Source organism: Cyanistes caeruleus, chromosome Z (genome assembly GCF_971803275.1).
Source record: "Cyanistes caeruleus chromosome Z, bCyaCae1.hap1.1, whole genome shotgun sequence".
Lineage (NCBI taxonomy): Eukaryota > Metazoa > Chordata > Aves > Passeriformes > Paridae > Cyanistes > Cyanistes caeruleus.
Window position 1 is genome coordinate 32,371,603 of NC_141732.1, and position 18,815 is coordinate 32,390,417.

Genomic DNA, 18,815 nt, shown 5'->3' on the forward strand with positions numbered 1-18,815 from the left:
AGAGGATGTTGGATAAGCATACTTGAAAGTAAACTCTATCTTGATACTTTTCTTCATGGCTAATTTTGCCAGGGAAGAATAATCAGTCAAGTCCAGTAGAAAGCTCCAGCAGAGTCTGGAAGTTCCCCAAAATCTTGTATTACTCATTATTTTAAGAGTTACTGGTAAGTCTTCAAGATTATAATTTTTTGTTCATATTTGACCACATCATACTACTGAAACTGTCTTGTTTGTTTCACACCCTGTTTTGCATGCTTCATGCCACATCCAACACCTCTGTTTTGTGACTTAATATTTTCCTTTTTAACAGTAGCAAGTACCTACACTGGCTCACTCAAACATGTGTGTTATGTAAATTAATAAACAGCCTGGAGTCTGAGACTTTTCACTCTTGACTTTGAAAGTCTTATTCATCCTGAAAAATAATCAAGGAATTTATTAGTGTCATTCAACAAGTGGCATTTGGTGGCATTAGTGGCATGAATAGATAACATTTTTCCCATCAGAAATAGATTTAGGTTCACCCACACATTCATGTATATTCTACAGTATTTATAGCTCTCTCTTCTGATACCTGTAATCCTTGGGTTTATCTCAAATACAGGTTTGACAGGGCAAGCTATTGAGGGAAGTAAATACCTACTTTTACTCACTGTAAAGAAGGATGCAAGTTTTGTTTCATTCATCTTATATTTAAAAATATGCCAATATGACATATATACAGTTTGAGTTTGGTTTTCAAACAAGTGAAAATTTTTATCCTATATTTTTCCTCCCTTGAGTTGAACTTCATCTTATCAAACTGACACAATTTAGCACTGTAATCTACTTCTGTGAATATTTCACATTTAGAATATATGAAATTTGACAGCATTACAAAGTTTCAGGATGGCAGAATGTAGAAGAGAAAAAAAGAGGAAAAATGATTGGTACATACGCATGTTATATTTGAATATACATACTTTATATGTAGACAAATTTTTTTTAGTAAATTTGTATAGCTAAATTTGATCTAGTTCCAGAATAATAAGCTAGGTCTGACTGCTAACAGAAGCTTGTTCAAGACTTGACATAGCATTTTGCATTGCAAAAAGACACATCAGCACTCTTGAGACTGTAAATAACAACTGGAAAGAGCCAGGGGAAAAACTGAGAGCTCAACAGTATGCTTTAAATAAATATATACAATAGTCAGACAGAGTTTAAGATGCAATTTTTGCATGAATATAGCTACAGGTCTCTGCAACTTTACATTAAATCTTATCCCAAGGCACAAAGTGAAATAGAACAAAAGGAATAAGCATATACATATGCACAGCATGTAGGAATGCACAGCAGTGATGTCATTAAATAGCACCTTCCCTATCACTTATGAATACTATTTCTGATAATCCTATACATATTTGCTATTGCTCTACTTGTGGGTTTGGTTGATTTGAATTTTTTTTGGTTTTTTTTGGTGGGGGAGGGGGCTTGGTTTTTTATTTGTTTGTTTGTTTGTTGATTTGGTTTTCCTTTGTTTGTTTTTGTAGGGTTTTATTTTGTGGGGTTTTGTCTTACTTTTTATTTATTTTTTTTTTTTTTTCATGATAGGTTGGTCTTGGTGGGGAGATGTTTGGGGGTTTTCTCTGTTTTGATCATGTTATTTTTAATGCAGTAAAACCAGTCAGTTACATCAAAATCTTCAAAGCCAGAATACAGTCTTGATGTAGTAATGGGAACTGGAGAATTCATGTGTTTCACGTATATGTAGAAAACAGAAAACTAGTTCATCCCAGGTTTTAGGCACAAGATTATTCTTTTTATCCTAAGATGCTTACATACACACAATTATCCATGACAGCTATTTTTAAAATTTCCTGGCAAAATCTGGTTTTCTAATTCAAAATAGTTGTTTCTCTGCAACTATGTCCCAGAATTATATAGAATAGTTAATGTTAAAGTTAATATTGTAGGGGATCTAGGGAAGTGTGTTCATCTTGTTAAACAGTGCTTGACTTTGTTGCCCAGGATCATGTATAGGTAGACTTTTTAGTATGGCTGAAAACGACAACTCTGAAACCTCTGTCAGCAGCTTCTAATTCAGACACCCTCACAGCAAATAGGAGTTTCCTGATGGTCCTGATGGTCAGACTCTTATCTCTTGTCCTGTCCCTGAGCACCTCTGTAAAGAGCCTGGTCTTTTTTTCTTCACACACCCCTTCCCAGGTATTTACATACATTAACAGTATACCCCTGAGGCTTCTCTTCCCTAGGCTACATAGTAGAGCTCTTTCAGTTTTTCCTCATAGGAGAGGACTTACTGCTCCTTATCCTTGTGGATCTTCATTGAATTTTCTTAAGCATGTCCAATAGGAAGAGCCCACACCTGCTGGGTGCAGCACTCCAGGACCTGAATAAAGGGAAAGTACCAGACCTCCCTCAGACCTGTTGAAAATAGTTCTACTGTAGCTGAGGACATAATTTTTCTTTTTTTGTGATGAGGGCACGTGGCTGATTCATTTTTATCCTGATATTCTCCAGAATCCCAGATATTTTTCCTTGCAGCTTCTTTCAAATGAACAGCCTGCAGCGTAGTGGTACCTAGTGCTGGTCCTCTCCACTTCCATTTGCTGAACTTCATGGGGTCCCTTCATATCTGTTGATTTCTCCAGCCTGTGAATGTCTCTCTGAATGGCAGGGGTACAACTCTTGGGTCTGTCGGGCATCTACTCCTCCCAGCATGGTGATGCCTGCAGACTGGCTGGGTGGGAGTACACCCTACCCTATCATCCAGGTTGCTAGTAGATATATTTCACAGGATTGGATTCTATTTGTCCACTAAGATACACAGCTAATCACTGCCCTCCAACAAGACTCTGCCAGTGATCACCACCCTTCAGGCCTGGTCATTCATCAGTTTTCCATCATTCAACCATCCTGTACTTCAAAAATTTCTCTATGATGATCCTACAGGAGGCAGTTTCACAAACCTTAGCAATGTCCAAGCAGTAACTACAATAGTTACTTCCACACAGGAATTTATCAAGTAGGTCAGGCATGGCTTCTCCTTGGCAACTGCTTCTGAACTCCTACATTCCCTTAAAAGCAGTTTCAAGAATTAGCTGCTTTCTCATCTTCACAGAGTCCAAGGGTCGTTTGTTCCTTGGGTCATCTATCATAACCTTCTTGAAGTGATCTCACATTTTGTTCCCTCCAGTCTTTGAGCACTTTACCAGTCACCATGACCAATCAAAGACTCTCAAGAGGGGCCTTGCAATGACACGTTCCAGCTCTCACAGGACCTGTGGGATAATTCTGTCACGGTCTATAGGCTTAGATATGTCTACTTTGGTTGTCTTCCTTGACCTAATCCTCTTCTGAACAGCTGAGCAACATTTATTAATCTCATACAAATGCAACTTCAGTCTGTAATTTTGGTAAGTGATTTGGATAATAGAAAAGAATATGTGTCTATTATATATCTTCATATATATATATATACATATATATATATATATATATATATACACCTATATCTCTATCGACACTTGTAACTCTACCCATCTTTATATCATCTCTATCTATATCTACATCTACATCTATATCAAATATCTCTCTATCTATCTGTCTATTTAGGTAATTTGCATTGGAATTAGTTGCAAGGATTTAGAAAGAAATATTGCAGGTTAAACTCATCTTAATAAATTTCCAAAACTCTTTGAAATTACTCATATGAAACAGCACAGACAAGTGAAAAATGCTACACACATAAAAGAAAAACCAAATGCAAAAGGTTAAACTTTAGCATTACTCTGGAAAATGCACTGTAGATGTTGGAGGATGCAGAGTCCAGAATACTGGACTATATGATCATGCTGTCAATATTTTGAACCATAATACCGGGAGATCTTTTTAAGTTGAAAGGTTTTTCCTCGCGGCAACATCCGACAGGAAGTCAAATGTCAAGGGCCATGACTTATGTTAACACAAGCCTTTTTCTACTTTTTCATATTTTGTCAGGGAGTGAAAGGATAAACTCTGAAAAAAGAGCTGAATTATTACTGTTATTGAATATTGAACAGCTGGAGAAATAATATTAGAAGAAAAGGAGAAAAAAAAAAATGAAAGTAAAGGTAGAGGTAATGCTTAGGCAAGCTGTCAATTCACCCAGCATTGTACAGATTCCAATTCATCTGGCTGATTTGCAAAATTATTATGGCCATAAATCAGATGATATTGAAATCCAGCAAGTGGATTCCTGTAGACATAATGCAGGCATAATAATGGCCCAAAAAATTTGGATTTTAGTAGGTTCTTGTCAACAATAAACATTCCTAATAGAAAGGGGAGCACAATCAGTCATGTCAGGGTGAAACATGTCAGGGTTAAAAGAAGCTGAGTGTATTACTCAGATGGCAAATAGTTAAAATCAGTGGAGTAAACAGAGCAAGTGTTATCTGTGAAGCTGTCAAGATTAATTTATGGCTCCTGGGTGGGAAGCCGGTGTTAGCTACTTGCCTTGCAATTGAAGATCATTGCAATGAAAATATTTTGTATTTTGATGATCTGAACTATCAAACCTCTTGCCTGCTGGGTGGCAGTGTGTGATCCTTTAATTTGAATGTTAACTCATACCCTAAAAGAAATCCAGAGACTGCAGTGTTCTCACCCTCTTCAGTGGCTGCATTTCCTCTTTCAGTAATTGTTAGAGTAGCATCAAGCTGGATTTTTGCTGTGGCTCGAGTTGGAATTTCTGAAGTTCCAGTCAATTTAGCTCTACTGATAACAGCAGTACCCAAAAAAGCAAAATCATCAGCCACAGTAAGTGTGCTTGAGTATTGGATTGTGTAGTGAAAAATTTTGAGAGAGCTGTTGTTATCACTCGCTCACACCCTTCTTTTTTCTGTCTGCCAGGTGAAAGAGTGGAAGATCAGTGAATATGAACTTAATGGTGTTTTGTAAGAGTTTTATGAGGAAAGCATTCCCCTGAATTAATTAATTTACACAAGGTTCCCTTTTCAATAAATATCCTTATATTTATTAATAATTTTAAGTATTATTTCCTTGTAGCACAATGAGAAAGTTCCAACTTCAAATCCACTTAGAGAAGCAAGAATATACTTCATTTTTTTAGTTAAAAAAGATCTTTCAGTTAAGGAGAGAAACCCAAAAAACAAAAACCAAACAAATCAAAACTGTCACTGTGAACAAATAAGCATATCAAGATTCATGGAAGAAGATGACTGTCTTTTCTCTTCTTAGTAAAAATGCTTTCACATGTGAAAATGTAACAGAGAATATCCTTCAGTCAAAGAATGAAAAATGTAGGGTTTTTAACTTTTTGAGGTAGAGTGGTAGTCAGCTAAGCTGATATGAGTGTTTCTGAGTATAAGCAATCTTAGAACTGAGATTTCAAATAGTTTATCATTATGAACTTTTTTTAGCCCAAACTCAAAATGAATATCTTGTTTAAAATTCCTGATACTATCATTTCTTCCAGAAGTCTACATTAATACTTAGCATTTTGAGACACATACAGAAAACAAAATCTGGAAAAAAAATTTATGTCATATTTTATGAGAAAAATTTGCCACCATTTATATACAAAAATGTTCATTGTTGAAGGACTGAAAAAAAAGAAGAAAATAGTTTTAAGAAAACCTTGTATTTTTGTTTATTTTTTTCTTCCTATTCTTATGAAATGACAGCTACACCATAAAAAAAGTGAAAAAATCAAAGAATTTTTTCTACATGACTTAACTATATATTTTGTTACACAACACCTGAATAGTGCTTCTAAAAATTATGTGCATTGCAGTGTGAGTAATGGTTGGTGGGTCAACACCAACAGCTGGGTTTACACCTACTCATGTAAAGCATAGATCCTGTTCTGTCGTCCTGTGTGATTTGACATAGTAAAGTAAAGCATGTGATTCTCATAATTAATGGTTTTTTTTTTTCATTGCTAGACAGATGCATTTCAGAACAGTATTTTCTGCATCCAAATTTCCATTTTTTCCCTTTCTTTTCCTTTTGGTATGCAAGATTGAGGATGAATTTTCAAAGTGAATTTGCTGAAGAGTCCTATAAAACCCCCAAATCCAAAAGTATATGAAAAATTTCTAGATTATAACAATTTTGTTAAATAATCATATCTGAAGCTTAAAGAAATGTCATATCTGCTGCTTTCTCTAGACCATTTTTTTAAATTATAAATATTTTTCCTTTTTTTCAAACTCTAAAAAAAAATTTTCCCAACTTAATAATTTTTGTATTTTCACAGGTCTTAGACTGCTTTGCTAGAGAATTCAGAAAAATAAAAATTGAAAGCATCATATTTTGAAATAAATCACAAATATTGTAGAAACCTATATTTGTAGCTCAGTGATTTGATTATATTCAGTTTATTCAATTGTTTTAGCATGCTGTAGTACTCCCACTCCAGCACACCAATAAGCAGCATAACATTAGAGCAGGCAAGTCATGCCACACACAGTTGATGGCCCTCCAGCATTACAATTACATTTATGACACTTCACCTGGCTGGGGCTTCTGTTACACGTTTTTCTGAATGCAAAATTTCCCTTTAGGTTGTAACTTACCATACACTATAATCTCAGAGTATGAAGCATTTTCTTCTTTACATTTTTAAATCATTGCTTAAAGACCTATTCAAGTCAGAAGAAAAGTTCTCAAGAGCTTCACTGGGTTGAGCATAGGCTTCTCATACGTGGGGTGCCACTACAAGAGGTCAGGGACATACTGCAGGGGAGAAGGGATTTTTTGATTGTACAGGGCTGATTTGTGAGACAGAGGTGGGGAGGAAAGTAATCTAGAACATTTAGAAGCAAGCACAGGAAAACAGGGAGATAAAGAGATGAAAGGGGCTAGTTTAAAATTGAAATACTGAGATCCAGGGACAGCTAGAATGTCTGCATTCATGTTTATTTGTTATTGAGACTATTCTTTGTCTCCCAGAGACTTGTTTTGTCACATCCAATGACACATAGTTAAGCATGTTTTAAAATTTAACATTTTTCTATTTTTTACTTTCATCTCTGATTTCCTCTTGCTTATTAATCCTTGAATTTCGTTTGAAAATTTGATTCTCATTTTTCATAAGTCTGAATATTTGGACATGATTTGTTGTCATAAAATGACATTAAAAGGGTAAAATACTAGTCAGATAAATAGCTTTCATTGCTGAGAATACCTTCTGGATCTTTAAATATTCAGTGATGCATTGTGTGATCATTAAATCTGCAGCTGTCCTGGAAAAGTATTTATTTAACAATCCAGTTATAAAGCAGTTCTGACCATCAGGATAGTTTATGAAGAATGGGAAAGTCAAGAAAACATATGAGCCTCTTTTAGGAGATGTAAAAATTATTATGCTCCAGGCCAAAAATGCTTCAAATAATTTTTCTTTATATTAATAGTCTATTAGCCTGTGTATATGAACCCTAAAATGGTGCTACTTCACCTAGGTCATTCAGAAAATATTTGCGTTTCCACACATTTTGAGACACAGTTCAGGGCTACATCATCTTACTCTTGCTCAATAGTCATAGCTGCATGTTAATTCCTCATTTTCCTTTAACAGAATAATTGAAGACAAATGTTAAATTGATATGAAATAAATCCTTGAGATAAAAAGTGAGACGTATGGACAGTACTGCTTGAGGTGTACTGAAGTAATAATATTACATTAAGAATTATTAATGTTATTCTACTATTTAGTCAACCCACAAAGCATGGTTATTGTATTATCTATCTTATGTCACAGATGAAATTAAGCAAAGTGTGCAGTTTTAGTAAAAGTCCTAGGAAACTGACATAAAACTGATTGTTATCAGAGATTAAGACTAAATAATTCAACAGCAGACAATGAAGGAATGTCAAGTGGGCCCTTTAGACCTTTGTCTTCTATCTGAAAAATGTTCTGTAGCACCTAATAGTTTCATAACAATTTTGATGCCTGAACATAGTGTGTGCTAATAAAATTTACAAGTGCCACCGAGAACAGATGAACAGGAAGAATACAGATGCAGAAGTAAGTCAAGGTGGATGTCAAACTAAGAGAGAACAAAGTGCTCTGATAACATGCCTTCTAAGTAAATTTAAGGTGTTTTTCTTAAGAAGAAATGCTAACATGCATAAAGATGGAAAGGTTTCTAACTAGGAAAGTGTCTGTACTGTAGACCTAATTCTGGATCTTATTGTGAAGCAGAAAATCAGCAGTGACGCCATAAAGTTGCAAAATAGCAGGAGCGGGGACAAAGCCAAGACATATCTGGTAAGCAGCAATGTCATGTACATATCAAGTCAGTCTTTCTTTAAGTAGATACTTTCTCAGCTGTTCTGAAGAGAAACTGCAATGTAGCCAATACTGCACTACAAATGATACATTTCTATACATAATGAAATAGCAAATTAAAGATTTGACTTCAATGAAAATCAAAGCAAATACCAGAGACAACGCCCATAAACTTTATCACTGCCAAACCTAACTTTGTCTTTTTATATATTAGATGGAGTGAGATTAACACATTTACATTCTGTAATGCATTTCTCAAGATTTTATTTTCAACAACATTAGCTGAAAGAAATGTTCTATCTTATCATAGGAACAACAGGAAAAGTGTTGCATTTAAGTCTGAAGTCAGTCTCTAAGTTATCAAACCCACTTCTTCAGGAAAAAGTTGGCTTTGTTTTTAGCATTTTGGAAGTACTACAGTTTTAAATATAGATAAAATTTCCACTTTTTTTTTTTTTTTTCTCACCATCTATCAGACAGAAAGCACAAATACAACAGACATGAATCTAGAACCCCTTAAACTATATGCACAACCCTTCCTCACAGAAATATGCCTAGAGAAATGAAGTGGACTGAATTCAATGAATGAATGTGATGACTGATGTCATCCACCTGTTGTGCAAAGCATTTCACAATATCCTTGCTTTCAAGCTGGAGAGACATGGATCAGAGAAGTGGACCACTCAGTGGATGAAGAATTGGCTGACTGGTCACACTCAAAGGGTTGTAGTCAATGGCTCATTGTCTGTGTGGAGACCAGAGATGAGTGATGCTCCTTGGAGTAAGTATCAGGACTGACATTGTTAAACTCCTCCATTGGCAGAGGGAAAGACCACACTCTCATCAAGTTTGCCAAAAATATTAAGCTGTGTGGTGCAGTCATTTTCTGGAACAAAAAGATGCCATCCAGAAGGATCCTGACAGACTTAGGACTTGGGCCACTGCATGTCTCATAAAGTTCAACAAAGTCCTGCTCCTAGGTCAGAACAGCCCAAGAACAAACACAGTTTTGTGTGTTAGGATGGATTGAGAGCAGCCCTGGGGAGAAGCACTTGGGGTGTTGGTAGATGACATGATCTGCCAATGGATGCCCTGTCTGTCGAAGTCTTCAAAGCCTGCTAGGAGGGGATTTTGAGCAACCTGTTCTAGTGAAAGGTGTCCCTACAAGGCAGGTGGGGAACTGGATGATCTTTAAGGTCCCTCCCAACCCCAGATATTCTATGATTCTGTTGATTAATTCTAGCTTTAATTACATTTAATCACTCAGACAAAGTATGTAGCCTAAGATTTTTTGATAACGAAAACCTGAACCTGACTTAGAAATAATAACAATTATTGGACTTTATCAGTGTAAGCTTATATTTTGCTCAGGTTAGCATGATAGTATCATTTAATTGATTTCCAAAGAGCTCAAACTATTTGATTTTAGTGGCTGGATGAATATTCTAAATTCATTCTAACTGGTAATTCTATTGAAGAAAAGGTGACAGTTCAACGAAAAAAATGAATTAATTAAAGAAGAATAAATTAATAAAACTTTCCTATTTTATCTTAAAATATTTATTCTGGAAAGATTTGAGAAATATGATCTATATCTGAAGCCAACATTTTATTACATTTTTTTAAAAATTATATTACCCCTTATGCTTAGAATTTTCAAACAAGTTTAAGGGATTTCAAAGGGATTTTGTTAAATCTACTTGAGAGGATACCACTGGATTCCAGTAATTTCTCACAGATCTCTATGAACTCTGTCACAAATGTGATTGGTATATTTACTTATTTACTCTGGGAAAATTACTACATAGCCTATGCAGCCTAAGCATAGACTATGTAAAAAATAAAAAAAATCTAAAAAAATCAGGACAACACAAACCAAACCAATAAAAATCTCACTCCCTTCTCACCCCCAAAAAATACCCCCAAAGACCCCCAAAAATACCCCCAAAGACCCCCAAAAAGCAAAGAGACAAAAACCAAAACAATGGGGAGATAAGAGAGGAAGTAATTGCCTGTGATGAAAGAAAAATAACAAAAGTTCAAATGATATATGTGCATTTAGTAAGACTAAATTAAATATTTATGATGGAATCAACACAATTTGAAAAAAAGTGATTACCTGAGTTGAATGGCATAGCTTTCCTGGCACAAACCACATTTGATCAGCCCACAGGCAATTTTAATAGTAATTTAAAAGTACTCAGGACTCATCATTTTATGTCAGACACTCATTTGAAGACATTACCTAAAATGATATGAAGCTCTTATATCCTCATCTCAAAATACATTAGTGATTTCTGCTTAAGCATTTATAGTGGCAGACTTCTCCAATTTGTAAAATACTGAGCTGAGATGAAAACAACTTATCCAAAGCCCTTTTCTGTTAAAGGTTACCTTTCTATTTACCCTCTGGGTATGGACATATATTTTTCCATTTAATAAATATGTTAATAATAATTTTATTTTTTTTCAACAGTGAATTAAATTGCTGTAATAAAGAATGATACATGAAAATTGTGCAACAAAGCCAGTACAATTAAGATAGTGGACAGAGTATTTCTGAAATACCTCTTTGGATATTTTTTAATTAAATAAATGAACACTTCACATTTTACTAATGGAGTTTACCATCTGCTCTAAGTCAACAGTCTCAGGAGTAAAAGGCAAACAACATACAGTGCTGAGAGCTGAGTCATAATAATCAATATGATATTGAAAAGAACTTAGAAAAGAAAATCAGTCTCATCTCTTCCAGCATTTGATATGTGCAGTCATACTGTAGGACTCACAGGAACCTGAACAACTATTTAATTTTTATTTTTTCATAACAACATATCCCAGTTGTGACTGCTCTGGTCCTGATTTCCTGGTCTGAATTAAGGCTTACTGAGGAAGCAAAGCAATTCATGTTTACATGTTAGCTCATTGTGTAGTTATTTTACTTTCATTTTTTTATAGGTGTTCTCATGGATAATAGCGTTGCAATATTTTGATCACAGCAGATTATTAAACTCAGCTTTGAATCCAAATCTCTTTCATACTGCCATCTCTTCTCACATATTCTTTTCTATTTTTGTTCCTTACAACATTCTTTATTCTGTTTTTGAGTAGCCTGAAAAGCCACTTGATTAAAGCTGTACTACATTTTATATAATAATCTTAAGAAGGACAGTTACAGGAATGGAAATGAAAATGACCAAGTAATTATATAAGTTACCAGAGAGAAATTGTAAAGACAGAAATGGTTAGTCTCTAGTTAATATTATCAAACTAGAGGAACTTTTTTCGTTACTGAAAGCATTCCACACATTCCACCCCTTTCATTCTTTACTTCTGAAAATGCTTTTAAGAATTTTTTGAAAAGCCATAATTTTAAAAGGATGCATAAGAGCATGTAATACCTATATATTTTTTAAAAAAATTGTTGTGTTCTTTTCTAAAATAATGGCAATTTTTCAGATTACTAGTTTACGCAATAAGGAAATGCCTCAGACATACTTCCACAGAGGTAATACAGTAGACATGGATGATTTATTACATACTTTGGATGGAGTATATTGCTAGCAAAAAGATAAGTATTCAGATTAATAATTTAAAAAATAAAAGGAAAAACAACCTTGTATCAGACTTCTGAGTACTGTTGGGAAAGAAACCACAACATTATATTTCAAAGTTTTCCAAGACTTCCTGAGATATTCAGTATGATAGAGACCTAACATTTCTGTACTGAAAAATAAGAATAAAACCTTCTGAGAGGGTGTCTCAGTTTTGGAAGACAAGTGTCTGCTGGGGAGGGCAGGAGCCTCCCTTGGAATGAAAATGTAGACACCCCTCCCTCCAAATTATACTTTTGGAATCCAAGCGCTCTCAGGCAGAGTGTGGCGATAGGTGTAACAGTTCTTTACTAGTACATAGAACAAGGCAAACAAACAAACAATAACTACGGCGTTAACAAGAAATCAGAACCAGGGGCCCCGTGACAGCTTTCTCGGCTGAGACGGGAAGGGATGGAGGAGAGGCTTTGCTTCACAAACCCCCTCGGGCGGGCAGTGCCGGTGCTCCTGCAGGGCTCTGAGCAACACTCAGCTGGAACGGCCGGGATGAGCGGAGATCCCGGGCCGGTGGCTGAGGGCTATCAGCAGCTCTGCAGCGGTGGCTGGCACTGCCACACGTCCCGGCAGGACAGGGGTGCGAGGCCACGAACGGAGAGGGAAGAAGCAGCAGCAGCTCTGTCTGGGTGATGGCGAATTCCCTTCTCCTCACCGCAACATCTCCGAGAGAGAGAGAGTGTCCTGCTCTCCAGCCCAAGAAGCCAGCCAGCCCCCAGCTGTCCCCAGCCTCTTTTTTTCTTGCCCCCTTCCCCCCTGGACCCAGCCAAACTCTTTGTGTTTCTCAGGCACCCAAAAACTAGGAGCCATCAGGTTTTCCCCACAGCTAATGGGCAAAATATTCCATAGGTGAGAAGGAAAAAAAGGAAGGACACCCAACCCCCAACAGACAAACGAGTCCTGATAATGGTGAATCAATCAAAAGAAATTCCATTAATTCCAGTGAGAGGTTTTGGAGAGTCTCATTGTAATGATTACAGGGTTACCATGTACCGAATTTAATGCTGACTTGGAATTACTTTTTCAAAATTCATTTGCAATTTGCTGAACTAGTATTTTGATGTAAAATCATGCAATTGCCAATTTTCAGAAAGTCTTGTTTTGTAGAGAAGCGTAAATATATGCGCTGAGGAAAAGAAAATGGAAAAACAATGAAGAATATTTGCAGTCTAAATGTTTTATTTCTGCTACTTTCCAAAATTTGGAAAAGTTCTGGACTATGTCACACAGACTATGGTCATTGCAATAACCCATGAACTATTATTTCTTCTGACTAGACAATGCTGAAATGCTCATATTTATGAAATTTTAACAATAGCATTAAAATGAGTCCCAAAAAAGTAAGGGAGAGGTATGGAGAGGGAGGCCCAACCCCAGGCATTCTAGCTCACCCCTCCTGCCACAGCTGGGCATTGGAGAGGGATAAATAATCAACACTTCATGAGTGAGATAAAGACAGGGATAATCACTTCACGGGTGAAACAGTCTCAGTATTAAGGTTCTAAAGAGAATTTATGACTAACAGAATCAGGGGAGAATAATAAGAATTAATATAAGTCCTTAAAACACCTTTTTCCTCCTCAACCCCTCAAGTAAGCCTGTTCCCTTATTTAATATTGTATAATATTATAATAATATTATATAAATCCATTCAGGATTGACCAAAATCTAATGAGTGTTATTCTATATATACATAAATAATAACACTCATTAAATTTTGGTCAGTCCTGAATTGGCCAAGCATTTGGATTGGATGATTGTGGATAGGTCCCTTCCAGCTGAAATAATCTGTTATGTATTACCTATACCTATCTATACAATCAATATCTACAGTCTATATCATCTATATAAATTGCTAGATGTACCAATATCTGTATCTATATCTACTTATCCATCTCTATCCCTATCTCTAGAAATTATCATTGCTAAATTAACTTGGTTATGCTATAGAAAAGGAAGAAAACTGTGGTGTGAATAAGAACCTCGAAGTTTAAAGCTTCAAGTAGCTTAAAGAATAAAACAGAATTTTTTCATTTTAGGGGAAAAGGTTATTAGGTTTCTCAGTATTCATTTGTGAAGGAAACTTACAATGAAACTGCTCATTAGAAATATGGAATATATAGTAACAGAAATATAATTTCAAACCAAATTATTTTTGATCCACTGAAACATATTAATCTTCTTCTCTTTTTTAAATGTGGCATAAATATCATATATTGATCATCATTGTAATAATAATATGCAAATTAAAGAATGTTTTTTGAAAAGTATTTTTGAAAGCTCAAGTGTAATGCTTAGCCGGACCACAAATTTTTTTTTTATTTAATGATTTTTTCAAGCTTTGAGAGGCCAACAGAAAATCAAAATTCAAAATATTAAAAATATTGTCCTTACCATGGCAGAATTTTTTCTGCTTCAGAGGCTTCATTAAAGCAGATTACTAGTGTTGTGCAGTAATTAATAACATATCTTTAAAATATGTGTGGTTTTAATATTGGACATTCTTTCTAGTCACTATCATGGAAAGCTAGAGGATCAAGCAGTAGAAAGAGCTTTTATCAGTTTTCAACAATATGTGAAGAAAAAATTCCTTTAATGAATATTTTGCAGTGTGGTTTAAAAATTGCAAGAACAGATAAGAAAACAAAAATATTTCTCTAGTAGTTTCAAAACCACTTGAAACTTTTCTGCTTTTCAGAGGGCTTTTAACTGCTACATTTTTGTTATTATTGTTATTAGCTAGTAGTTTGGAGGAAATCTCTTAGCAAATGCATTTGTGCAATTATTGCCTTTTCTAAACAGAACCATGTGTAACAAAATCAATGTTTATATGTCACGCTGAAAAATCTGTAAAACATCCTTACATGGGGAAAAAGAGCTGGTGATGCAAATATTGAGAAAGAAAATAAATTCCATATTTCTAGGAAAAAGGAGGATCTCTATATTTTTTATCTATCCCTCCCTTGCCCGGCTGTGATGCTGTGCCTGATGCACCTCAGGACACGGGTGGCACTCCTGGCTGCCAGGGCACTGCTGGCTATTGAAACTAACCCCCAGATCTCTTTCTGCAGGGCTGCTCTCCAGACTCACCCCCTCAGCTTGTAGGCATTACCAGAACTATTTCATCTCAGATGGAGAATCCAGCACTTGGTCTCATTAGATTTCATGTGAATCATACATGACTTTCCACTGGTGATTATCCAGCTCTCTAGTCTACCCAGATCTTTCTGTAAGGCCTCTTGACCTCCAAAGGAGTCCACAGCTCCTCCTAGTTTAATATCATCAGCAAACTCACTCACTACATATTTGATTCCTGTGTCTAGATAATAAATGCACTGAAGAGTCCTGACCCTAAATTCAAGATCTGAAAGACTCAGGCCACCAGCCTAATGTAACTGCATTCCCTGTAACACTTTGAGCCCAGCCTTAGCCTGGCTCCGTGAAGGCAACAGACATATGTAAGAAGCAGGTCAGCCCTTGTCATTGGCCAAATTCAGCAACTTCTAAGTACAAATTGCAGCTGAAGAAGCTTTAATACAGGCAATTATTGCTGTGTATTTCTGAACTTATATCTTCCTAGATATTATTCACTCACCAGCACTATCAGTAAGGTGTGAAACCTGATATGCTGAGGGTTGCTGCTCTTAATATAGAGGTCACGTATAAGCAAAAGTGATTTATGGACATCAGCTAATCTCATCACTGGAAGATAACATGATACTATCAACAAATTTGATTGTTTCCATGGAGATAAATGGATTCTATCAAAACAACTATGGTCAAAAACTCAATAAAAATTCTATGAAGTCTTGAGATAGATGCGAAATTGGTACAGGTAAATACAATTTAATTTGCAAAGTCACGAACACATTACCACTTTCTGAGTAATTAGACATAATTATAAGATCCCTAACATTCCTAACAGCTATTAAAAAAAAATGTAGCAGTACAATATTCATTAAGTCTTATTGCTTTAATTTCTTGAGTTCTGAAGATCATGTACATGTTTTTTTCTGAATTTTTTTGCTGGCTGTTTCTTTCGGTCAGGAAATTTTCTCATCTTGCTTTGATTTGACTTGCTATTCCTTGCCTTCTTTTCCTTTCTGTACCTTCCCCTCGCATGCAATGAGAAAGGCCTGATCTGTTTACACATTTGTGTAAAAATTAAAGGGAACTGGGAAAAATGCAGCACAGATATATAAGATGTTACACTCCCCCGTACACATTATTAAACACACATATTGCAAGCTTTATTTTTTTATTGACATTCTTTTACACTTAGGGATCATTTAAAATGGACATTTTCAAATATTTTTATGATAACCTCAGCAAACTGTTCACATTCTAAAATTTATTGCTAAACACATTAAATAAAGTTCAATAACTGGAAGGTTATAATCAACAGGGGAGAAATGATGCACCAATAATACTGCTAAATTATTCTAATGTGATGATTCTCTTCTACGCTGTCTCATCCATCCCATTTTGGCAATACAGTAAACAAGCTGCTCTAATAGACAGGGAAAAATAAAATGTCATCAATTCAAGAGTGAGCAGCTGCTGGTAGATTTTATATGACAAAAGAAAATAAAAAATGAAAAATAAAATAAAAAATCCCAGGGTCTGTTTACTTCTGATGGGTTCATCCCAGAGCACTGAGGGAATTTGGTTTCCTGTTGGAGTTGGGAGCTGATTCCTATCTTATGATGCTTTGTAGGTGCATGTAAGGGGATGCATGGGGATCTGGCTCCCATGTGCTGGGGTGGGCTGGGTGACTCTGCAGTGGCAGAGTCAGTGTTTGAGTTAAAGCGACACTACCCAGCTTGAAGTTCCATATTGACAGTTATCAGGTAATGAGTTTTATTGTAACTGTGATACTCTTGTTGTGATAGACCAAAAACTGGCCTGTAATTCAGATTTCTTCTTCTTATGCTACAATATTACCATAATGCTGCTTGTAGCTGTGACAAGGTCATGACCATGACAGTCAATGAGCAAAGGCAGCACCTTATATTATGAATAATAATATAACTAAAACAAGAAAAAAATAGACAGAAGAATGGGGGAAGAAGCAAAGAAAAATTAACCCTAATCACTTTGATGATATATATTATCTGAGAACAATTCCAAATCCAACTTATATTTTACCTTGAATATTGCTCTTTTGGGTTTTTCTCTATGTCAGAAAAATGTTCCATATTTCTAAGGGTAGGCTACTACTTTTTTTAAACCCACAGTTCATGTTCTAATGGGAAATATTACAAGCACTAAGATTAAACTCAGATAAAAATGGGTGCTGCACACCATTCCTTATAAAATATTGTCTAAAAGAGAAATTGTGAGGTAGGCCACCATACATATTAGATGCAGAAATTTTTCTTTGAAACATTTAGTACAGCCTAGATGAAATGCAGGTGGATGTTGTATACACCTCTGTTAAGAAATAAAAGAGAGACACATGTCTTTCCAAAAATGCCCTAAAACAAAATCAAAAAAAGCCTCAAAAATCTTAGTTCAGACAGTAATTTCCACAGATATGAGGCAAGAGAAAATGGAGCTGTTTTGACACAACATCATAAACACAAGTGCATATGCTGAGTACAGACACCAGCAAATACTGTCTTTTGAGATCTTTAAGCTTGGGTTATCATATATCAAATAACAGTGAAGAAACAATTATTGTAGAGAAGAAATAGCTGTAAAATATGACTTCCTTTGAACTAAACATAGAGGCAACATAGAAGTAGGCAGTCTCTCCTCTTCATTGGAGAAGTTTTGATCCATGTTTTGATCCAATCTGGCTATCCTCATATATCAAATAAGAATGTGCCTATACTTATTTGCCCTCATCAATTTTGGAAGCAGATCCAAACTAGTTCAAGGGTTATTATTAAATCATCATTCAAAATTCATCTAATTAAATTAAAAAATGTGTCCTTCATCCTGTCATCTCCTCCACCTGCAGACCACTGTTTGTTATCTTCGCAAAACCTGGGATCACAGATAAAAACAAAACTACTCCGAAAGGATTTTGATAATTCTGTGTTGATGAAATATCTCAGTGTAAAATAACGTGATTTTGTGTAATTCGACTACTATTTTTATATAATATGTGTAAGTAATATCACTTCTTTTTTGTAATATTTTTAATCTAAACAGTATTTATAGAACTTTTTTTAGAGATATTTTTGTTAGGCAAAGGAATGTCTGAACCAAAAGGACTTGTAGCCGTCACAGTATGTAACAGATGTGGTTTGAGATCAATGTTTGTTTTTTTTTTCTCCTGAGCAGAACGAAAAATAATCACTAAGTGATTTTTTTTTTTGGACAGTGCATAGAGGAATTTATCATAGTTCTTCACTTTAAAGCAACTGTGTTAGCATCATGCATGCTAAATAAGTTTACAGTTGTGTGCTATCATAATTAGAATTCAGTAAGCTTTGAACTACCCATTCTTGTGTGGAGGTTTCTGAGCCTCAAGCAAAGCTTTGACAGCTCAAATGCCATAATGAAAAACTTTGAGACAACTGTGATATTTAGAGTCAAGGTCCTCTTTCCCCATGCATTATTTCCAACAGCACCTACCAAGACTGCGGTTTGGGTCATAATAATGTGCCCTTTATACTCTTTCCTTGTCTTTCACAATCATTCAAAGTTTCCCATGGAGCTAGAAATATTCAAAAGCCTAAAATCAACCTGTTGCAGCCAACCAGTGTACAGGGGATGCATGGTCAGTTAATAGCATAGTTTTTTACATGGTGTTGATGTTGATGACTGCTGACCATAAACACAAGGCTAACAAGAGCTGAGATGTTTTTTCCTTTACTCTAGGCCGTCCCTTTGCAGTAAATATTGCCTAGGGGAACAGACAAGCAGGAATTACCATTCTGAAGACTTTCATGGAGACA